The 24,775-nt window shown below is 40.8% G+C and overlaps 1 protein-coding gene and 1 long non-coding RNA gene across 3 annotated transcripts in view; one reads left to right on the top strand and one right to left on the bottom strand.

The window, feature by feature from the left end:
- Positions 1-24,775, bottom strand: part of SYNPO2 (synaptopodin 2) — a 77,005-nt gene that overhangs the window by 35,893 nt on the left and 16,337 nt on the right. The window lies entirely within an intron of this gene.
- LOC108502300 overlaps positions 1-24,775 on the top strand; it is a 38,692-nt gene that overhangs the window by 6,441 nt on the left and 7,476 nt on the right. Inside the window, exons 4-5 of the long non-coding RNA XR_001876438.1 lie at positions 4,881-4,972; positions 6,842-6,985. This is a non-coding gene — a long non-coding RNA (uncharacterized LOC108502300). The remainder of the gene's footprint in view (positions 1-4,880; positions 4,973-6,841; positions 6,986-24,775) is intronic.

Genomic DNA, 24,775 nt, shown 5'->3' with positions numbered 1-24,775 from the left:
GCCTGGGTCTGGATTGTCCTTTTTTTGGGGTGTACTGCCACGTACTTGTTGATGTGTCAGAACTAAAATGGTGTGCTGATTGACTTTTTTACCAGTGAATTAGGGAACGTGTGGCAAGGAGAGGAATGATGCCATTGCCTTTCAGTAGGGTGGCTATGCATTGTCTGCTCCATTTCCATTCCCCTTTCCTTCTTGCCCTCTTGCCCTGGCTCTATGCTTCCTGGCTTATTTTCAAATCCTACCCAACTTTGATCTCTCCATGAACACTGTAGCTACATTTCATTTTTTCTTTCCCACTCTCCCCCTGTGCAGAGAGATAATTGAATTGTCAACACTTCTTTGAGATTGAGAAAGTAATGCATCTCTACTGAGTGCTTCAGTAGCATCAAAAGTCTTTAACTACAGTATAGCTTATGGCCTGGAGAATAGAATTTCTGTGATGATAAGGTTAAGGGAGACTAAATAGAGAATTAAAATGTCTGTATTATCTGCTACTGAACAGTCGAAGGCAACATGTGAAGTGCTACAATAGACAGTTCTTGTGATAAGAATATCCACTGCCTAATCTTGGGCTGAGCTCTTGTCACTGATACAGCAGTGGAACTGCTCTATGCTTGCACTTTTAGTATGGTCCTAAGACCATGCACTAGGTGTTTCCAGTAGAAAAAGTGGCACATTTCTCATACCAAAATTGCAATCAAAGGACAGGTAAATGAAAGGTAAAAAGCAAGAGCTGCCATCTGAAATACATATCTTATGGTGGTGCTAAGAGAATGATGGGGTATGTGCACACTGTCACAAAGACAACAACATTCCTAGCCTGGACTTGTGGCTGCTGGTAGAAAGCAGCAGATGGATGTGAGAAGTAACTAAAACCTTCAGTTTCTTAAAAACAGGGGGAAAAGCAGAAAAAAAGAGTTTGTTGGAGGTCTTTGTACTTTTCTCAGTTTAGTCCAAAGTATGTTTGTGTAATTTGAAACTTTGGCTTGTGACCTGCCTTTCAGATTAAGCAACATTTGGGGAGGGACATAAGGGGTGTGAGGGTTTTTTGGGGTGGTGGGAGTGGGGGAGATGACTGACTTCTTAATTACTGACATACAGGCTACAAATCCATCCTACTAGCAGGCAAAGGAGCCACTCAGCTGCTAGTGTAGCTACTTTGTCAAATCCACTCATTCCTACCTTCATATCCTGTATCAATTACTTTGTCCTGTGTGACTCCCCTGTCTCATTTTCACTCCATTGGTCATCTGCCCAAATTCTCCTGAAGTAGGGGGCACGGGGAGCAGGCAGAGAGGGAAAGGCAGGAGGGTTCTCATTACAAATCTGGATTTGAGACAACACATTTAATCCTTAAAGCAAACCTACTCCAGTGACAGTTGAAATGTTCGGCCTCCTCAGTCCATTCCCCGAAATGGTATTGTTTATGACAATCCCTTAACATTATGTCATGAGCTTGCAAATACACAGGCATGGCATATGATCACCCACCCACAAGGAATAGCAAAGGCAGCAAGAAGGAGCAAATGCCGTCTTGCAGGTTTCTGTTTCAGCGAGGGCTGGAGCTATCACTGGCAATGATGTCAAGGTTATCCTGAAATGTGTGCCCAGTGATGTATTTCTTGCTACTTGCCTCACTGCTGAGGCAGCAGTTCAGTCAACACCAGCAGGATCATGAAGAGGTAACTGGAAGCTCTGCCTCACTCCCAGTGGAGAAAGCAGTGGCACTGTGTTTATTGTGAGAGTTCCTGTGTGTACAATGCTCAGCACAACGGGGCCAGGTCTCAGATTACAGGGTAGGGGGGCTTTGGGGACTGCACTAGCACAAACGGGACAGATTGTTCAAAGAAACCAAATAATGTGAGCATCTGGTAAATGCAACATCTAGATAATATGCATTAAACAGTTATTGTGTTATGTACAAGGAAAGTGCTCAGTGCCTAATAATCTTCAAAGGAAAGCACAGAATTCCAAGTCATTGGAGAAGTATGAATCAAAGAGTGGTCTGAATTCAGCTGCGAGCTCAATACAGAAACTGAGTTCCAGCTCTGATTGCTTGCAGTCATCTTCAGCTGGACTGTTCAATTAAATAAAATTACTGTTTATTAGACTAAAGAAAATGGTCCTCTGTGAGAGCTGGTAGCTGTACTTACCAGGATTTCACCTGGCAAATTCCCTTAGCATCCCTCATGCTTAGGGTGTGATGTTTTGAAACAACCTTTTAAAACTGAGGGCGATCTCAGGCCAGCCCATCTTGGTTTTCAGAAAGGAAAGCTCTGCCAAACCGAGTGAATGTTTTGTGAGCGCCAACACGTAGGTTTGTGTAGAGGCCTTCCCGTGTCGCCTGGCTGCTGTCCTGGACAGCTCCTGTTTTGTGATTCATCAGGGAATTTGGATGTTCATCAGCCCCACCTCTCCCTGGTGGCTCAAGCAAAGCTTGAAGGAAAGGAGCAACGATGGCTCAGAGGGTGGATGTACACCAAGGATATCCAAGGGAGGTCCGTGGTCTACTTCTCCTCTCAGAAGAGGAAACAAGGTTTCTGTGCTTGTGCTGGAGGCCCTAATGTTGGGGGAAATGGTGACTTGAGGCTCTTGAAAGATGTTTCCAAAATCTCCAGGGAATTAAGAGACAAAAGCATTCCCTCTGTGGGCTTTGCCACTTGCCTGATAACAACACTGAGCAGGTTTTTTAACTTGTGCTTTTAATCAAACAATTAAAGCCCTTAATCATTGGTCTCCATTTTTTTTCCAGAATACATCCAGAATTTACCTAATTTTAGTTTTATCAAGCTTTAAAATGGTCATAGTTAAATTGATGCAAACCATCACATAAAACTCTTCCTTCTTTTTCAGTGGATTAATCTGAAATGTCTTTCCCTGAAGATAATTATAAAATATATAGGACTAAGTGTCTCTATAGAAAAGATCACTCTAACACCCCCTCACTCCTTTCTTGTGTAGGCAACCCTGGAACCCCTTTTTCAACTTGTGCATGTTTCATAAAATTGACATGGAGACTTGTATTTGTGAGCTCCTTTCAGCTCTTAAATAAAATACTGTGTAAGGTTGTGTATCAGAATTCCAGTGTGAGGCCAACCAGAGTAAAAATTAAGTATTTTACAAGTGGAGCATAAGACTTGGCCTGGAACTGAAGGCAGAATGAATCTCTCTCAAGGCAGGCTAAAATCATATCCCCATCTCCTCGTTTGGATTTTACTATCACTACTCACTTGTATGTCTTAATTTGAAAATATCAGCACTTTCAAATTCATGTTAAATATGCTGCCAGGGGAATATTACAGTGCTGGAAGAACTTTTTTGGCATGAAAAATGGATAGCAGTAGTCAGAACATAGAGGAAATGTTGTTTTACTCTGACACTAACTGTGGAAGTTGAGCCAGATTTCTGGATCTCATGTCAATAGTCCAACTGTTACCTTTGTACAGTCATGTCTGAGCAAGTCTGACACAGAGGTGCTGAGCTCTGTTTAACGGTCCTGGACTTAATATTCTGAAGAATTAGACCACCTATCCTTACAGTCTCCCATTCAGGCACACTGGCAGAGTTGGCTTGTTCTTTTGCTGGCTTTAGTAAGAGCAAGTTGTCAACATCTTCAAAAGCTGGACCAAGAGGGTTTCTGTTCCACCTGCCCTTTCCTTTCTGTGTATTCCCAAGAGGAATGTCAGCCTGAGAACTGAAAAAACTTCTACCCTGATGTGTGAGAAATGTGTTTGCTTGGTTTCATCTGTCCTGTCCTCAGTGCAAGTGCTGGGCTTAACTCAGGCTGTCTTTCCCAGTCAGGCAGTCTGGGAAAGGCTGGCACTTGTGTCTGAGGGCAGGGGGGGAAAAGAAAGGGTGTTATTTTTGCAGAGCTGTAAATCCAGCACCTTTTGCCAGTGCTGCATTCTTTTTTTATTACTTATTTCTAAGAAGCTATTGCTGCAACAGCACTGGCTGCAAACAAAATCTCATTTACTCAAAGTTCATGACAGGACAGGCCGTGCATTTTGCACATTTGTGGGACACTTGTAAAGGAAATACAGAGCACGCTTTCCAAAAGCTTCAGCTTGAAATGCAACAGCTTCCATGCTGCCTGGAGCTTCAATGTCAAAGAGATTTCTATTTTTAGAGAGAGATTCTACTCAAAGAGCTATATAAGGCTGTGCTGGGGAGACCATTACTTTTTTGCAATAGGTGAGAATATTTATTACTCAGTGAGGAAGAAAAATTCTGTATAGAAGTGGAAAACACAAAGATACTGTGACTTGGATGTCTTTTGTGGGTGAGGGGGAACTGGGATAAAAACTGACGACCCAGTATTTGGCTTTCAATGTTCTAATTTCTCTCAACTTCTTGAAACAAGTGCTTTAGCCATTAAAAATGTCAGAGAAGGCTCTTGATCACGAGTGATGATGCAAGAGAGAGGAGATAGTTCCAAGCACAGTTTGGTGCCAAAAGACAACTTGCTATGCTAAACACGTGACAACACCAGGAAAACCCAACAAATAACCATCATGTCCTTCATGGGGAAACTAGGGAAAACTTGATGTTACAGATTCAACCTTTACAGCTACAGTTTTATTAGTTAACCTGAGTACAAACTGAACGGGTGCTGCAGCAAAGCCATCAGAGACAGTAGTCAGGTGGGCTAAGAATAGTAGTCACAGTTTACAGCAGAAAAATGGAATGGTATCTGAAGTGCTGGCTTTGCTGGGAAGCCTTCTAAAGCCTATTTTTTCCTTACATAGAACCATCCAGCAAACACATAACTCCATTGCCCTTAATCTCTGGGTTTTATTTATAGGTAGGAAAAAATGTCTGAACAGAATTGTTTAAACCTGTGTTCTCAATTAACTTACTCAATGTCATTTCTCCTGCAGTTTTAAGAGGAACTGTTTGGCTTTCAGTGGATAATATATCTATGAAGCATGGGAGACTTTCTGGACTCGTTGAATTTTCAGAGGCAGCCCAGGTAACACTGGTTTTAGCAGCAGTTGCCAATGTTGGCACAGCAGTTGGGGCCAATATGATTTTGCTTAAGTAAGGGCTAGGTGAGGTAACAGAGCTAAATTAAGGACACTGGGTCCACTTCTGCTGTAGTCTGACACAGCTCCTGCAATGAATTCTGAATTGGAGACAGGACTGGTGTTTGTCCTCATCAGGGCCAACTGATGCTGGTCTTAACTTGCCTTGGGTTCTAGTTCTGCTTTTATATTGTCCAGCTAGCTGTGACATAACCTGTTTGGCTTCAGGTGAGTAAAACTGGGAACAGCTACACTGTCTGAACGAGGGGTGAAAAAACATAGCAACTGGAAGCTATCACTTCATTCCAGTAACATAAGGAAAGAGCAGTCTTGCGTCATGCAGAAGGTAAGACAGGGCGCGCTAGCTGGTGGCAAAGCAGAAGCATAGGCAGCAGTGGCTGAATAGCTTGAGCTAGGGAGATTCCTTCATCCACCCAGTGCCCTGAGCCAGGAATAGCAGGAAGAATAACACTCTCTACTTTGACATTTGTTATTCAGAAGAAATAAAATTACTGACACTGAGACGTGCCTTTAGAATGCTTTGGAATACACTGGCATACTGATGCTGGCTTCTTATTAACACTATGAGAAGCCGTTCAAGTATGCTGGGGGGAGTACCACTCCGGACAAACTGCTGTGCACACGGGTACTTTTCGCAGAGTTATTGGTGAAATCAGCGTTACGTACTAAGTGTATTTTGAATACAGGGCAGGGAGGGAGCAGCTGGCTGGCGGTGCTGGCACTGGGAGCATTTGCTGTGCCGAGGTTCAGGGAATTATCTGAGGGATGGGGGGGTGCGGCTGTGTCCGCTTCCCGCGCCTTTGCGCAGCTCCGCGCTGCCCCCTGGCGGCCGGCTCTGAGGGCGGACCGGCGACCGCATCAGTGCGGGAATCACCGTGAGGGATTATTTATTGTAAACTTAGGGAATGTGGCCATAAGTCTGCAATAGGGTTCTGCTAAAGGCCTTTCGTTACTGTCGTATTCACTCCTGGAGCGGCTCCACACGGACCAGCCCCTCACTCCCTGCAGGAGTCGAAACTGTCCTGTCCCTCTCCCCTCTGAGGGGCCTCCGCACCTCCCGTGGTCTCACGGAGGAAGCCCCCGAGGAGTGTCCCCGTGACAGTCCCCTCTTCCTTCCCAGATGTTCCCAGTGTGCCGCTGTACCCTGCCGCGAAGGCGCGGCCCTCACTCGATCCCCCTCACAGCTGTCTCCGGGCAGGAATCCCGGGCTGCCTCTCCACAGTTCCTGGACAGTTTCCTTCTGGGATTAAACAAATCCCCACACTGTTTCCCGAACAAGCAACTGGTTGAGGGTTTAGTACTTAATTCTGGCTTTTGCTGGATGCATGTTCAGATGGCAATGAACCTTTTCCTTCTCATTTTTATTGATACACCCAGCAATTTTAGGATATTGAAAAGGCTTCTTAAAATGTGCCTACACCTGGTCAGTCAGTTGTCTTAATGTATTCTCAGTTATCTTCCTCGGTGTGATTTCCACTGAAAGTTTCGTGCTCTAATTGTAAGGTACTGTTCTGCACTTGAATTTGTTTTCATTTTGTTACCTGTTGTCCAGAGGGACATTAGAACTGCTAACTGCTAAATAAATAAAAGTTTCTATGTGATCAACACTAACTGTTTAATAATGACGTAAATCTATTACATAGTGTTTCCATTTGTAAAATGTAAATACAAATACGTTGTTATACAAATGCCTAGTCCAAGGCAATAATAAAGGACTGTAAGCTCCAAAGTTAACTTTTGGACCTGAGAAAGGGAAGTCTTAACTGAGGTAAAAGCTCTTTTTTGTTTGTTTACAGCAAGGTATAAAATCCTGCATCGCTTGAGCTTCTCCTGCTACACTGGCTGGCTATGTTGAAGAAAAAAGTTGAAAGAGCTGAAAACCAAGGAGGCACGACATCAGACCTGAAATTTTAGTCCTCATCGATCGAACATATAAAATGGTTAGTACAAGGATATTTGATCATTTGAATTGGCTTATATTTCTATTCCATTTGCAATCTCCTATTTTATAGTAACTTCAAAATTTTGATGAATGCCATTAGAAACTGACCCTGCAAACTTTTTTTTAGCTTTATGCCAATATCTGTCTCTCGTGCCCCTCTAGATAAGGAGGCTTCTGTTTTCTGTGCACAGTAGTTTCCAGTCATGCGGACAATAATATATTCTGCATATTAAAAAGTCTTCAAATAATATAGTGAGACCAAGCTCTTCTTTAAGAAAAAAAGCAGCGTCTTCTTACTGAAATGCCGCTGCAGGAGACAAATAGGATTAAGCAACACCATTGTGCTGTAAACAGACACCAGCAGTCTGTAAGTTGTCACTGTACAATCATTTCCTCAGGCCTCCTCTGACTAGCTGAAGGTTCACTCGGCAGCACAAAATGCACAATCTTACAAAAACCAGCTGTATTGTGTGTATGTGATTGTGCAAGCCTGAATTTAGTTAAGGATAAAGATTTCTTTGAAAAGCCACTAATTTCCAAAATATTTGTAAACATCTTACTAATCCCGGAGTCCTTCCCTGTAGCTGTTTTAGAAACATATTTGCCATAATACTTGTTCTGAGTGCCCAAGCAAGAAGTAAAGAACTGGGTAAAAGAAATGAGATTGAGGGAAAATGCTAAGTAATTATTTTTCTGTTAAGTAATTCCAAGTGATTAAGTAATTTTAAGTAATATGTGGTTGTATGTGATTATACATGTTTGTTATTAAAACTAGATGTGTGAACAACATATATAAAGAACACTGTGTAAATGTGGGATTTTTTTTTTTGTCTTCTACCCTATTATTCTTGCTTGCCTGTGATATAGAAAAAATATGATAAAGATTTTATGGTATTATCGTAAATCATACATATGAAAATGTAGCTGCCACTATATAAAATTGTACTTTGACTAGTTTAACTGCTATCTCTAGCTTTATACAGTTGGTGGTTGTTTTGAAGTATGGCAACCATTCCTTTCTTTTTAATGTGGGGGTCATATTCCTTCAAAGAAAACTGTACATCAGAAATCTGTTTTTACAAGAAATGCACAAAAGCAGCCCTCAGCGTAGAGTACTTGCTGAGAATTATCAATGGGCTGGTGTTAGCTGCCTCTCTTCCTCAGCAGTTTCTCTTGGCAAGTCACTGCAATCCCCAGAGCATCTGAAGCTGCAGTGTGACACTACTTGTGTATTTTGAACAGAGTGAGAAGTGCTCAGCAAGCTGTTGAATTGGGATTTCAAAATTTGCCATGTGGAATGGGTGTGATGATATTGTCACCAGCTGCTATCTGGAGATAAAAATATCCTTCCCATTTTCACCTTGTTACTCCCCCTGTTCCTGTTGTGCTTCTCATGAGCTCAGTGACCTAAGTGCCATTACATTGTGATACTATATCTTAAATACATGAATTATTTATATGCAAGTCACAGGGGGTTTTTTTCAGTACAGTCTATGCTGTGCTGAAAATCCCCCTGTACACTAAGCACAGTTGAAAAGCTGCTTGCACTTTTAAAACCTGGATTTATGTATCATGCTGATCACCACCAGGAAAACCAAATGTCTCTGTGAACAAGATAGATTATGTATTAAAAGTAGGGTGGTGGAATTCGATCTATCTGTCTTGATAATTCCTGATTTTTTTACTCCTGTTGAGTAGGTGCACACACATGCTGTGCCCTTTGTACAAAGCAGTATAATGTAGTTTTACCTTAATGAGATAATAACAAAGACCTTCACTGTAATTCCATGTTATTTTAATGGAAAGCTTTACTACCAGTACAAAGTTTAGTTCTCCGTGGCAGGTGAGACTGCTATTTTCTGATCACAGGTTTTCCAAGTCAGGCTGTATTAGAGTTGGCTTGTTGGGAGAAGTTAAGCAGTTCCCAAATGGCTCTGTGCTCATCTCAAGCAGTAGAGGGCAGTGAATCCACTACTCAGAAAAATGAAAATGTCCGATCATAGAAAAATTATTATTCTCTTCCCTTACAATGCCTCAGAATGACTTTTCTGAGTCATTCCCTATCAGAAGTGGCCACTGCAGGGGACACATAAAATAAAGTACAGGTCTTTATAGGTATCATGATGATTATTTTTATTTAATAGACCCAATACAGGCACAATTAGATAAACTGGGATTATTTTTACGCAACTGTTACTCGCAGACCAGAGCACTGTTTGCTGCCCTGCATATGTTGTGGTCTTGATATGTTGTAAAAGGGAGCAGAGAAACAAGGCCAAGCGAAAAAGAAAAGGACATAAGGCCAAAATTAAAACTCAGTGAAAGGAGTACTAGGGACATAAAAAAATACTCTTTGCAGCTACAGTTCTGTGTGACTTTTTTTGTAGTTTTACGTCAGAATATTTTTTGACAGACATGAAATATGAACACCAAGACCTGTCTAGTTAGGCTGAGGGTGTTAAAAAACCCACACCCAACCAAAGTCCAACCAACTAAAAGGCCAAGAAAGCTTGGGACTTTTCCTCAAAAGCTCCCCAAAGCTGCTGACTTTAAAACTCAGTTTTCCAAAGAGGAGTCATTTGATGTGAAATATTCAGGCAGCTTTATTAAAAGCCATAACTAAAATAATTTCTGATGGAGGTATAGCACATTCACAAAGCACATGAAAAGTGTTGTGAATTCTTCAGTACCATTTTCACATTTCTTAATATGTTTTTACAGACCCTTCAGGCTAACAGTAAGAATCAGAAGTTTGATCTACCTGAGATAGGGAGATAGGGATATTTTATCTTTTTTGGGTTTTTTTGGTCCTCACTAAGGCCATTCTGGTAGAGCAATTTTTGTCGCTCTCTGTCTTCTCACACATTATTTGATGTGGGAACACAAGAATTTTCACCAAATCTCTCTAGGCAGGAAAATATCCCCACGAGATTGAAAGTTAGCTGTTATCATTAATGACAGGTCTCCTGTGAGCTTCTGTATTTCCTTACACAAAACATACCACACTTTATTGCAAGAAGAGTCTATCTTTGATACGAACACTATTAATGTTGTACTCAGAGATACCAGGGAAGGAATTTTCTTACAAGCCTTTGAAGGCATTTATCATTATTGTCTGACTTTGCAGGGTTAGATCCTTTAGAAAATGGTATTTTTTTAAAAAAAAGTCACATTCTACATCCCAGCAGTATTACAGCCTTACGTCATGGATCCCCTTCTATGACTTTTTTTTCATTAATCCTTCAGTGAAACAAGAGTATACACATAAAATTACTGATGAGAGCCCACAGGCTGTGATTGTTGGCATTATAAAATATAGAGCCACATTCAGAATGATCTGGAAAACGCAAGACAAAAAGTGGAATTATATAATTTGTTAGAGTAATGCGAATTTCCACTCGGAAAATGGAATTTATAAAAACAAGAGGTGTCTTGCCGACACCAGCTCAGCTGCAAAGGATCTGGAGGGTGTTTAATGTGTTTCTAAACTAAATAAAGGAAGCCTGGGGCAGGAGGTAGGTGGTAGGGTCTTGTGTGTTTTGGGTTTTTTTCCTTAAAGGAAAGAGGGAAACGTGATCCTGGGCCATATTAATGGGACAGCTCAATCCGTAGGACCTGGGAGGTAATTATTCATCTTTACTTGGCGCTGTGAGTGCTCTGTCAAGCTCAGAAAGATGTGGGCAAATTGGAAAGGGCCCAAAGCAGATCAGTAAGTATGGTAAAGGAGTTAGAAAGCATGACCTATGAGGAAGCTGGGGAGGAATTTACTGTATTCAGTCTTTCTCTTTTGGAAAAAAAAGCCCACAAAAAAACAACTATAGACATGGGAGGGAGGACTTAACCTCTTCCCAGCAGGAAGCTGTTATAAAGAAGGCAGTAAAATTGTTTGTTCTTGTTCATAGGCTTCAGACAGCAAGAAATCAACTTGCAGCAAAAAAAATTTAAGCTTACATATTCAGTGGTTCTGAGGCTGAGGAAAGACTGATGAATTAGGGGGCCTGGAATCCTCTTCACTGGAGTATTTTAGATGAGTTTAAGCAAATTTCTGTCAGGAATTGCCTAGGTTGATTTAATCCTCAGGGCTAGAAGCTGGTTTTTGGCGGTGCTTGAGTGAAGTTTTGCTCTGGCTACAAGTCCTAATTCATGAAGACTTAGGTTTAGACAAAGTCCAATTGCAAGAGGTCATCAGTGCAGTTGGTAGATATGGCTCAAATCAGTGGAGTAAGCAACTTTCAAGGCACAAGCAGCCCCACACATCCGTGGGCAGTGCTGGAAGCTATCTAAGTAACCTGTGTCCTTAAAAACACAGGGCCACTTTGCCCCTGTGTCTGAAAAATAATAACTTAACAGAAGATAAATGCATTTATTTCTAGAGTAACTCAGCACAGAACTGAGACTGCATAAGGCCCAGACTGATTTTACACAAGAGGGCAGCAGCCACAGAGAGAGTGTATTGTATGATCTCTCCCATTCGTTTGGGGTCAGTGCAAGAAGCTGTAGTCTGTGCTAGACAGGATTCCTCAATCACCTTGAAAGGATTACTCCACTTGCATTAGAAAGCCTGATGGTGACTGTAACAAGGTCTGGTTATGGAAACTAAGACTCCTATAGCTCCCAGTGCCTTTATCATACCTTTCATCTGGACTCATCTGGCAAAATTGATTTCAGCTCACTTTTGCTGTTGGGAGTGTAATTACCTTCTGAGGTATGGCTAAGATGAGTTAAGTGTCTGAATGATTCAATGAACAAGTGCTTCACTTCTTTCCTGCCCCAAGTTCATATCCAATATAGAGGATCTGGAATGACTGATGTCAGCCTAAATCCCCTGCAGATACTTATTCACCTTGCATTTGGAGAATGCTTCATTGTGAGTCATCTGTATGGAAGAGGCCCTGCCCACTGGAAGAGCAGATCAAGACTGAAATATTGGGGAGGAAACAGGCACACACACACACACAAAAACACCTTTAGGGAAGTCTCTTCTCATTGCTGTATTTATGCACTGAGATGTGAGAAACCAAAACAATTCCTGGCATGGGTAATGTAAGGCAATTAACTATTTGATTTAGCACTGCTGTCTATTCACTGAATCAATGACTGCATCTGGCCTTGCTCTGAGAAGCTCTGTGTCACAGCAGCAGTGCTGGCTTCCTATTTAGGTTGTCTACTACCCAAATGGCACGACTTTTTCTGAAAGAGCAATGACTTGTAGGTAGTCATTGGGTATGTAAAAACTATAGCTTCAGCTCTGAGCAGTCAATATGGGGATGTTGTGTACCACCCCTCAAGTATATACAGGTACATGTGGACCAGGAAATGATAAATTCTTTACCTACAATTAATGAGGACTAATGTAGAGATTTGTGCTTCATACAGATCTGTTCTTCAGATTTTCCTTAAGGGAAAGGTAACAGAATCTGTGTATTTAGGAGAAGTATGGGATATGACAATAAGGAAGGGGGAGAGTTTGCAACATGCGAGATACATTCTCACAAGGCACCAGACACTATCTATTAATGCTTGCTTGTAGTCCAGCTGGGTATTTGTTATTATCTCAAAGGCTCTTGTAAAAAAGCAGAAATCAAGGTTACTTCAATGACCAACTTACTTAGGGGAAATTGGCTTAATTGTGTAAGTTGTCACTACAAAGGCTGCAGCAGTTTCAAACATGCTGCATGAAAACTGAAACTACTAACACTTGAAGATTCACCTAAAAAAAGTAGTGGAATGGAAACTCCATTTCCTGGCCATTTTCTGACAGCAGGGTTTTTTTATTTGTTTGTTTCCTTTCTAAGCAATTTCCTCTCTCCCTCTGGGCATGATAGTAGCTTTGTCTTCAGTGGTATCACCTTCAGAAGATCCTAATGACCTGTTCTTATCAGAGAGTCCCCTTGCTTGATGATTGTCCTGAATTATTCCTTGCCTTATGGTACATTACAAAAAGAGGGAATACCTGGAAGCATGCTTTGCTGTATGGATTACACAGCTGTCATATGGTTCATCTGCTCAGATTCACACGCTGAGGAAGATAAGGAAATCATCAACTAAATTCAACATGCACACACACAAGGCACTGGAGGTTGCTCTTTCTGACTGTTACTGTTAAGGCCCTAACACTTCTTTCTTCTGTACTCCCGCTTCTCATTTTTCTCTAACTCAACTTTTCCATTCAAAGCATTCATAATTTTTACTTACAAACTATTTCAGTAATATCCAAAGGAAATATGAGAAGTTCAAACCAGTTTTGACAACCCTACAGTATTGTGCTTAGGAGAGCTGAGAGTTCTTCAGGTCGTGAAGTGAAAAATTATTCCATTTTCTTCTGGAACAATATTTTTTTCTCTGCACCTCATTCCTGTCTGGTTTCACACTCAAATGAAATGAAGTGAGAAACCTTAAACCCAGATATTAAGAAGTTTTCTTACAATTAATCACTCTGAATAAGAAGCATCTGGTTCTGAGTGAACTAAATTTATGGGAGAAATCATAAATGAGATGACATCTTACAGCAGGGCTTTATCTTAACATAAACAAATAACTCTTGTATTTCTTTTGGAACTCTGCTGTCCCCAGCCAGATATGAGAACAAACAAGACATTAGTTATATTTCCCAGTATAAAAGTCCCTTAAAGCAGTCTGCTGGGAAAAGTGGGTCTGAAAACCACTGGGATTGTCTCAGCCTAAGCTATCGGGGTCGTGATGAATTAAAAAGGACAACATTCTAATCTTAGTAGTGTTTTAAGTAGACTTGTGAGAACTCAAAAGAGGATTGAGCTTGCTCACTCAGTAAAACAATTCTGAGCTGTAGTTTGTTGGGTTTTTTTCTTAAGAAGAAGCTTAGATTAGGTGAATATTGATTAGGACATTGGTACACGTCTCCCTACAGATAAGGAGGTGATCAAAGGGCAAAAGGCAGGTTTTATTATTTCTATCTCACATCCCTTTTCTTGAATTTTCCTCACGAAACATTTCCTTTACTTTCCACTTAAGGCTTCTTTAGCCATATTTTGTTGAATCAGCAATGTTTCCTTTGTTTAAAAGAAATTAGCCTACCCCATAACAAAACATTCCTCGCTGTTTTTCCTTCTTCTGTTTAGTTGAAACAGGCTTGTTCTGCAAGCACAGATTCAGGGATTTCCAAAAGCTAAAGGTCAGCCTGAAATCTCACAGCACACTTACTGTACAAAAGCCAAGCAATGAAATGTTCAAAGAATCTTTAGAGAGCATTACCCTAAAGTATAAACTAAAGTACAAACTTAGAGTCACTGCAATCCCATATGCCTCATAGGCTGGATTTTTTTTCTTTTTTTTACAAAGGATGTTATTAATATGAACTTCTTCATATCCTAGAATCTCAGAATGAAACAGATTTAAGAGATCATATTTACAATTATTCCTTTTTCCACAGGCTGCAGATTTTTCACCTTTTAGGTGAACCTATATCGACTGCTTTAAATAAGTTGTTGTTTTTATTTAATGGTGAAGGGAGTTATTTTTTCCTCAGATTGTATTTTGCCCTCTTTTGTGTGTTCTTAAGGTAAACAGATCAAGTATTGAACATATGCTTTAATGTTCTGTAATTACAGTGTGTGTTCTTAGCAGTGCTGCCTGCCCTATGTAATTCCTTTATCAGGGATCACACTGGGATCTCCCTAGTCTTGAATAGATGGTTTACCCTGATGATAAAGATAATTATTGACATGTTTTGCCCACTTATCACTGCTTAAAGCTCTCAGGGAGAGTTCCTCTCCACAGTATAGAAAAGCATAAGTACATGGACACCCATACACGTTTTGAGATGACTACAATTGTTGCTGAAAAGAAAATGCTTCCAACAAATCTGCTTGTAATTGGAGCTGACTCAGTGCTGATTCTTCCAAAGCTGGCTAGAAAAATAGATACTAATTCCAATCAAAAAAATTCTGCTGTGAAAGAGTGGGACTTACTGGTTACTATCCTTAATATTCTCCACGAAAAAATGAAAATAGCTGTGCAAACTGATAAAAGAAACGTATTCATTCAGTAAAATTGTACTGAATGCATCTCAGTAGTACTTGGATACTGTTGAGTGAAATGGGAAATTGAACAAGAGAAAGAAGACCCCCAGGAGATGGTTGTCTAAATATACCCCAAACAAATGGGATCCAGTTAGTTTGGAAGCCTGGTTCCTTGTGGTGTACTGAAGCCAACCAGCAGGGCCACCCCTAAATCATGGCAGGGAGTAAAGCAAGTTGGGAAACTTCAAAGTCATTCTGTACAAAAGTCCTTGTTAGCTTACTAGTGGTTTGGGGGGATTTTTTGGTGGTGTTTTTTTCTCTCCAGATAAATCAGATAGGAATAGACATGCAGGATGGGGAAGAGCTTGCAATGGCTACAATGGGAACAGGATCAACCCCCTATGCAGCAATTTCACATTCCATTCAGAGACTATAAGGCCTTCTTTCCACACTTCAGTGTAAGCTTCCATTCCCATAATTTTCTATGCTAAAACAGTTCTAGTCAGCATTTTCACATGTAACTCTGCCCTTTGAGTGCTCAGCACTGGAAACAGCAGTGATATAAGATCCTCTGGAAAGATTGTCCAGATCTCTATCCTCACCAGGGCTCAACAGTCTGTGTGTGCAAGGCACTTCTGAGCTCCAGCTCAAGCTCCAGGCCTTGGAGTTTTGCTACCCTAAGAGATACCCTAAAAGATAAAGTGATGATTGGCAAGCAGACCACGCCTGCCAGATCTGGGATGCAGCACTGGTGTAAATCCACAAGGAACTAAGCTCAGCCAGGCACAGGCTGCCAGACACAGGCCTCATTCCAGCTCTCTTTGATGTCAAGGCACTAGCTGGACTCTGCAGAAAGCGATACATGTGCAAGATTAAGGCAGTAATTTTTAATGCTTTACATCTATATTACACTTTTAAAGTTTAACAAGACTCAAGGGTTTTTATGTCTTTTTTTTTCCTCTCTCTCATGGTGAACCACAGTTCCCTGTGCAAGGCTAAGATTATTATCTCCTACCATTTTAACATCGTTATATCATTTTTACCTACTCACTAAAGTCTCCTGCTGCTAAAAAGTCCTTCACTCAGCTCTATTTTCCACTTTTTCCATGTTTATCTTTTACATGGGTGCATTCATTCCTGCGATATCTTGTTATCTCTTTGCATATTCAACGTATCTTTTCTTTTAAAGTATTCAACCTGTGTCTCCTAGAAACAAAAAAAGAAAACAGTCATGTCTACGTGTGCTCTGGAAGATGGGAGAAGATGAATGCCAGGTCTCAGAGCACAGAGTCACTAGGTAGTTGATCTGTTCTTGCCTTGACTAAGTCTACACAAAAAATGCTGCTGGTATAACTATTTCTCCACATCTACATTTCTAAATCCTATGAATGGGTACCTAAACTGATGGCAGTGGTAACAAAGCATCTGCACCTGTCTGGCTCCAGGTTTGAACTGCAGAAATCTACCTTTTCCACTATGGTTGTCATTGGGACCCAGCATTTCCCCAGTGGTCTGTGTGAGGCTGTTGTGTGCTTTCTGTTCTGTCCTGTTCTTTCTCTAGTAAATACAGGGGGTTGGCACTTGAAAGCACTTCTGCAGATTAAAGTTAGAACTTGAGTTATGATTCTTTTGTAAAATGGAAAAAAAAAGGTCCATGTGTTTTAGATACTTGTGAAGGTTTGCCCTTTGGACTGGTATAACAAATACTGCCGGCATTGGTTTGTAAAGTCTCATGTGGGAGCATGAAATCCATAGAATCCTTATAAAGAAACTCTGCCTCCTGTTGGCTCTATCTTCTGTTTCGCTGTGTTCACAGGAATGTGACTGTGTCCTGGCTGACAGTAATATCTGCTGTGGTTCAGCCAACTGGACCAGCATTAATCTGATTTGAAGCAGATATCTTTTGTCTTAATTAATGCTTGTGTATTTATACAGATTATGTGCTTGAGCACTCTGCTGGGTTATGACTATTGTCAGTGCATGTCCTATGCTGCTTCTGGCTGAGAGAGTAGATAGGAATCAGTATTTATGAGTTCTACATTCAGTCCCAAAAGATCTGAAGGACCAAACTTCCAACATTCTTTGACAAAACTGATCTCTTGTTACACAAGCACAGCATAACACCCCATGTTTTGTTGATTGCTTATTTATATCTCCAGAGGACAAGCACATGTATTGTGGTCTGTGTATTCTAAAATTGCTTGTGCAAAGGTGCTTGTTCTGTAAGCATGACTGATGCTAATATTTAAGAAATCAAATATCTGATAAATTAATCTTAGTACCTTTATCTTTTACCAACATTTAGAAGGAGAAGGTAGAGATGATACTTGTACTTCATGTAATTAAGAGCCCTTAGGTATATGGCTTTTATAGCTTCACATTGCAAAGTCACAAGCATGGCTGTGAAAACTTAAATTTTGCCTTCTGTGGGTATATCCGTGTAAACATGCTTGGAAATTGAATTAGAATGGACTAAAACAAACCTCCTTGCAAAACTCAATTAAAATTGCTCTGTTCAACTTGGTTCCATGTGAAAACTGAAGAGACAACAAAGCAATTTCAGGCTATTTGAAGCTGAGCTAAAGCTCTCCTAGCTTGCTTATTTGTGAAAAGGTTTGCACTACTCTGTGAAATGCAGGACTGAAGTCTGTCATTGATATTTGGCATTCCTTCAGGTGATCCCCACAGGAACATTTGCTTCCTACAGAAAGTGAAACCACAATTTCGAAAACAGTATTAAATTACTTTTCTGTTTTTAAAGTGCTTTTTACGTTTTGTTTTTTTTTAATCTGGAATTTAATGTTTAGACAAGATTACAAGGCCTGATGGAAAATTAGTAGGACTGAATTGCTTTCCGGGGCTCGTAATGGGTTCCTGTCTCCTAATTCAATGAAAAGAAGTATTTTTGCAGCTAGAATTTGAACTGTTAGAGGATCAACTGGTTTTATACATAATATTGTAACTGTAGTGGCTGCATTATGTGTAGGATTTATTATATGAGGGACTTGCTTTTAGCCTTGGGGATAATTAGCACTTCACAACCTTGAGAAAACGTCCACACGCCTGTGAACAGAAGATGAATCAGAAGATCTCTTATTTGGTTGGTGTTTTATCTATTGAACCTTCTGTCTGCATTTTCTTCTTTAAAGGAAATCCCTCCACATCTGACAACTTTTGCAAACAGGTGTTTAAGATCATTTTTTGTGGCCATGCTTAATGAATTCAGAACATGAGATTTTACTCTGTGTGCTGTGATTAATCTACACTGGCTTAGAAACGGCTCAGTATTGCAAGTGATCACCAGTGGATGCACTGGGAAAGTCAGAAAAGCACGTAACAGTATGTGGTGCTCTCAAACAAATTGCATTCAGCATTAGTTTGATAACTGGAAGCCAGAAACAGCAACTGTAATAAATTAGATGTTGCCATATTGGAGGATCACTTGCACATTATTTCATATCTTTTATGCTCACTCTGGATTCTTCTCGAAAGGACTGAACAGTGAGGTTGGAGCTGGGGATCTGCTGACACTTTAAACTTTAGAAATGCTTGATTCCTTTATCTGTTAAAAAGGAAAGTCCTAGGTCGGACTTTCTTTCTGCAAGGATGAGGAAAGCTGGATAAAAAGAGGTCGATGTGGACATGAAAGGTAAAGTGTCATTATTCATCAGTTCCCACGAGTGTCCTATTGGACTGGGTCATTCCCAGTGGGATTCTAAAACCTGAATCGATACAAGGCCTGTATGATCCGAGCAGCTGCTTTAGAAGGAAAGGAAATGCTGTGGGTGTTTAAATGGGAATCAAAACTGTGATCATTAGAGATCTTACCAACTTTCAATAAACTCTGGGTGAAAGCCCAAGTGAGCAAGATAGGGACCAAACCAACCAGGACCTCTAATCAAAAACAGCAGTCGTGAAGGTAGTGATCGCTCACAGGGAATAAGAATTCATAAGGGGATGAATTTCCTGTTCCTGTTCCTTTTTTTTTCCCCTCCTCTTCATTCCAGTGAGCTACTTCTGGGAGGGACAGGATTAGCCACTCACTTGAAGTGTATGATTTCATCTCCTTACAACCCTAGGGAGGATAAAAGGCAGTTTACTCCAGAAGAAGAAAAAGCAGGAGATCTCTGCTTCTAGGAAAAGGGGGTTTTGTTCTTGGATTTTAAGAAAATCACTCTGCTCCTCATTCAGGAGGAATACTTGTGACTGTAGTAATTGTGCTTGCTGACAGCACTGACATATGATGTCAGTGCTGTCAGCTGACTGAGAGCATGGAGAGAGGTGTCTCTCTTTTTACAGAGGCAGCACTGAAAGGTTCCTTCTTACCTAACTCACAAGTTACTGGTCAAAGCTTTGCATAGTCCCTGTGCTGTCTCCTTTGTATGATGGCCTTGTGTAAGAAGCAAACCAAAAAAGAGCAAAGTAGACATTCATTACTCATGAGATCCTGAGATTCTCACTTTATTTATAAATTCTAGGATTCTTCTGCTTTGCTTAAAAATACGTAGATAGAATACGTATAGATAGAACAAATCTATCAAATAAAAAAAAAAGCCTTTTTCTTAAAGGAATAAATGTGGCACTCCATTCTGGGTCTTGCTTTTGATCTACCTGATAATGCACTTGACAGTTCTGTACCTGATTTGGGGCTTGAACTGTGACAGAGAGACAAAGTCGAAGCAAATGTGACCAACATAAAGATGAGTTAGTGCAGTCTTAGTACAGGCTTTTTGTGTGTTTGAGGAAAGCAGGCGATACATTAGTGCAGGGTTACAAAGATGAACTTGTTTCATGTGGCTTTAATCAAAGCTGGGATGTCTGGAATTAAGGGTCACCACCCTGTGAGGCACCTTGAGAAGAACTGCTGTTTCAAATAAGGCCATTGCTGACATGAATGTGGACTGAAAGTTATGCTTTGTTAGAAACCAGGCATAACAACCAAACCAAACAAAACCAGAAAGCAAACCCACATATCAACAGGATATCTCAATTTGTATTTTACAGTAATTTATAGTACGTAAGAGAAGGACGATTGTTTCATTGTCCGAGAAAACAAGAGATGTAACTTGTTCAAGCACATCTAATATATTATGCAGTAATGATTCCCAACAGTTCTGAGGCCAAGCCATACTTGAAAAAATTGGCCAGATTTGTTCTCTATTATATCCACTTCACCCTGCTCCCACAGCTGGCTGCAGCCTCCTTGCCTCTGCTGCCTGCAGCAACAGCACTGAGCTTGGGCTAATAAATCTGCTTCCACCACACTGAATGTGTCCAGGCAGCTCCTGCTTCCCTCCATGGTGCTCCCCAGTACTCCCAGTTCCAGGGCTGTGATACAGGGGCAGATGAACCAGCCTTACACTGAACTGCACGGCCTGACAGACTTCACACCGTGGGGCTCCACAGCGTGCGTGGCTTTGTAACGTGCCAGACACCCTTTTCAGAGCCACAGCTCGTCAGGTACCACAAACTTCCTCTGGTAACAGCTCCTTTTAGGGATCTGAGAGGTCATGGTGCATTGCTCTCAGTGGGGAGGAGATAAAGATTAATCAAAACTGCATCTTCAGTTGATGGTGAAAGAAGCTTTGTATGTGTTCAGTACGCCCAGGGTCTGCAGGATTTGGGTCAGAAGTTAAATGTCAGTGATGCTGGGCAATAGCAGTATTAATTTTATTTTTTTTAAAGATGAAGATAACACCAGAACCCCCCAACTCCATGTTTAGATTTGTGCATGGTTTCATCTCTTGACACTAAAACCAGTTGGACATGTACAGCTTAATACAATGCAGTTTTACCAGGTCATGGGGACTCATTGTCCACTTGTTGCCTAGCTATCCCCAGTACACATAAACAAACCACTCAAGGTAGGCATAGCTCTGGATGGGAAGAAGGGCTTAAATGTTGTTCTGGAAGACTTAAATAAGCAGATGAAAATAGGTTCTGACACATTTATCCTGGGCTGTTCTGGCACAGAGCTAGCCTTGGTTTTATTGCCAAAAATCGTATTGAATTCATATTAGGACTGAAAAAATAAACTCATCTAAGGGAAAAATACCTCAAGAGATAAGTCTGCAATAATGTATCAGAGCCCTCTATGTGATGCTACCACCACGCTCTACTGTGTCCAGTTACTTGGGAAAGAGCATCATTGGATGACTCCACAGGGACTGGAGCCACCTCCCTCATGGTGGCCACAGGAGATCTAACAGCACAGCTTCCAGTAGGGCTCTGGAAAGAAATTCCAATGTGCTTTACCCCTTGCTTCCTTCTGAGATTCAAATGTAAGTTTGAAGAGAGGACTGGGAGCCTGACGTTTCCAGTTAGCTCTCGACACAAAAGATTTCATGGTGAAGGAAGAAGATCAGAAAAAGAAGGAGACAAAAGCAACTCTCTATATGTAGCCAACACATTTAGGTTCCTTTGAATCAGAATCTGTAATAATCTTAAACTGAACATTAGAATTTAGATGGACGTAATGTGGGGGACAGAGAAAGTAGAAGGAAATTAGCAAACATCTTCCCAGTGTTTCCACTTATTACTTTCCACTTATCAAGTAAGCCCACTGTTGAGGAATGGGATAGTGTAAGCCTGTCTTGTAATGCAGTGTTCCTGATACAAGCCCATAAAGCACTGCAGAGCACACCTGGGGTCTCTTGCTTTCCAAATTTAGCTGTGCAGGAGGAACTGCAACTTTCCCCCAATCCCAAGAACATTGAATGCAATTCAGCCCTTCCAAGCTGCATGCTCAGAACATTTGTATTGTGTGGGAATTTGATACACTGGCTTGAAATTTATGTACCTTACTATTCTGTGTGTAATTGCAGTAAATCAGTAATACCAGCTAATTCTGTCTGAAAGGTGCTGCCAATAGACTTCTTTCTTCAAGGGTCTAATGGCCCCTTCACAATCCTCCTTATGGACAAGCAGGGAAAAAGCATGTGTCTGCTTTCTCACACTGCACTTGGAATGAAGCTTCCTGGCATTTTGGAGCAGCTTGCAGTTACATTATTGAACTCAAACAAAGAAATCTAGACAAAAAAATTTCCTAAATAGGACAAGAGTGTTCCATCGGTTAATGCTCTAAAATTCAACAGGCTGTGTGGATTGCCAGAACGTGAGTATATTTTTGTTTTTCCTTCTCTCTGCCAAGCCTGGTTAAATACTGAAATGCACTGTAATTGGATGTTGCCATTTGCAAACATCTATAGGTGATTTTTGCTGGGAATTGGCAACTTCTCTATGTCATCTCAACACTTTCAAAGATGTGTTTGACTGATGGTTGCTTGAATGTATAATATGTAAACTAGTTCAATTTTTCATTTGTACACTGTTCTGCTTTGTGACACTTTATCTATTTGGGCATAAAAATGGCTGTCCCTGACGCTGTTTTCATTTGGAGTTTATTTTTGGTGTGAAGGGTAGAAGTGATATTAGGATTCTTCTAGAAAACCCTTAAGCTTATTAAAAGACAAAACCCCCACAAAAATCCCCAAACAAATTTGGCATATCTTCAAAGCTATCTCAGCTGTACAGATGTGTTCTTGTTCTACAGTCCAGAGAGTTTTCTTAGACCCCCCACCCGCTGGCTGAAGTAAACTTGCTCAGCTGCATAAATGAAAAAAGAATGTCATACTGAGTATGTTTGAAGGCTTGTGAACCAAGTTTAATCTACTGTCATCATCATTTACATCTTCTTGTGCACACAGGATTTGTAGTGAAGCAGTTAATACACTTCAGTTACTGTTCTTCCCTGTTTGATAATCCTCACAATTCCAGACAAAACTCATTGTGTACCATGGCTTCCCACTACCTTTACCTAGAATGGTTTCTTTCAAATGTGCCTGTTTGATTCTTTTCCTTAAAGCACCTGACAGATGAAGGAATGGGAAATGTCAGGAGAGATGGCTATAGGCCATTAAACAAGGGAGGAGCACAGTGGAGCTGTTTCCATGGTGGAAATGGCCAAAAAGGTGACCCTAGCAGCACAGCTGATGTTAGAGTTATGTTAGTTGATGTAGCTGATAAATGTGGAAGGATATAGAGGAAAAGGACTGAAAAAACAGAGGGGAGAGTAGAAGAAAGTAGGAGAACATCCAGTTTAGGAGGAAGGTTAGAATAAGCAATGCAGGATGTTTGAAGACTGATTTTTAGGCAAAGATAATTTAGAAGTGGATTATTCAATGGCAGAAGTTGTGTGCTCATGTCTCTGTGCAGAAGGAAATCAGAGGAGCACACTACAGGTGTCAGAGCCTGGGGAGGGACAAGGGAAAGGGAGAGATTAGATGAGCCTCTCACTGCGAAATGTGTTCAGAACCGACCCACCTCACATCTCAGATGTGATGGAAGGCAGGTTTGCAGATAAAGAGCAGTAGTTCATAAATATTTCCAGAAAAAGCTGTATCTGACTCATAGGTTTAGACCCTGGCCTGTAATGCTAAATGGGACTATGTGTGGAGTCATAACTCATCCCTGCTCCTCATCAGCTCCTTCTATCTGCAGCAACAATCACTGGAACCAGCTCTTCCAATGGAGCCCTTCAGCATAATTGCCTTGCCATTAATCAGTTCTGCTGGTCACGTCAACATAAAAATAAATATGTTTCTAAAATGAGTTTGCTGGAACAGTCTTTGGCCCAAGCTAAGAATTCGGTCCTGCCATCCAAATGCCTCAAAATCTATAAGCACAAAATTGTACAGCCATCTCACCCACACTGCAGGAGTTTGAAATGGGGCAAGCTAGGAAGTCTGAATAACATTTCTGACTTTTTGGTTTGTACTCCACCTTTAGTTCTTTGAGAGAACACAACTGGTTCTACACTTTGATAGTACCTGTTGTCACTCCTCTTCTGTGCATCAGGCTGGTTTTTTTCCAAAGTAATTCAGTAAGTAAGGTTTGAAACTGGCTGTGTTTTCTCTTGCAGTTTTCATTTTACATATTCTAAGGAGCATGCTAAAAAATAGTCATATCTTGCATGTGCACTGTCAAAAATGGACTAGATTGACATTTAGTATTTTAGCTCCTGGCAAGAGTTAGATATTTGTCAGCACCACTGGTCCATAACCAAAAAAGGTATTACTTGCAGAAAAAAAAAAAACAAACACTTTCAAAAATTTTCATTTGCTTACGACAGCAGAAAAGCAGGCAAAAGGTATTTTATATCATGAGCGTGAAGATTTTCCTCCAGCACAATTATCTGTTTTCTTCCATAAGGAGTGGTTTAAATTTAGGCCTCCAAAATGCACCGAGTTGAAGTTCTGCTGGTGCTGTGTGTAATTTTGTGTTGCTACGAGCTGAGGCTGCCAAATAATGCATAGGAGAACTCGGAAACCAGTGCAGTGGAGCACTAGGAGGAGGCAGGAAAGGGAGTAGGGGACAGGACTTCACTTTCAGATTGTATGTTTGACCTCTGTCAGTCATTTGCTTTGCAGTAGGAAAAATATAAACTGAACCACTGGCCTTTTGCAAACTTTGAGAACCCTGCTTTGCAGAAACTTGTCATTTGCAACCTTTGAAGGAAATGGGAGCTCAGCTGCAAATTCCGGAACAGTTTGAGGTAACATTTTTTATGGACTACCACTACACTTTCCTTGGAGTCTTTTCCTCCAGGCACAAAATGTATGCAGCTTCCTACACAAACCTTTTTGGTAAGCTTGTTTCCTTCAGTTCTCTTCATTAGCTTATGTTTATCTTCATTATTCCTTTTTCTTTTTTTTTTGGGCAGGAAATCATATATCCAGAATACCACCCTAAAACTAAGATAATTTTTTATTCAACACTAGTAAGTATCTTTG

This window comes from Lepidothrix coronata, unplaced genomic scaffold (genome assembly GCF_001604755.1).
Source record: "Lepidothrix coronata isolate B3197 unplaced genomic scaffold, Lepidothrix_coronata-1.0 Scaffold116, whole genome shotgun sequence".
NCBI lineage: Eukaryota > Metazoa > Chordata > Aves > Passeriformes > Pipridae > Lepidothrix > Lepidothrix coronata.
Note: the sequence above shows the minus strand (reverse complement) of the source record. Positions and strands in the feature narration are given on the sequence as shown.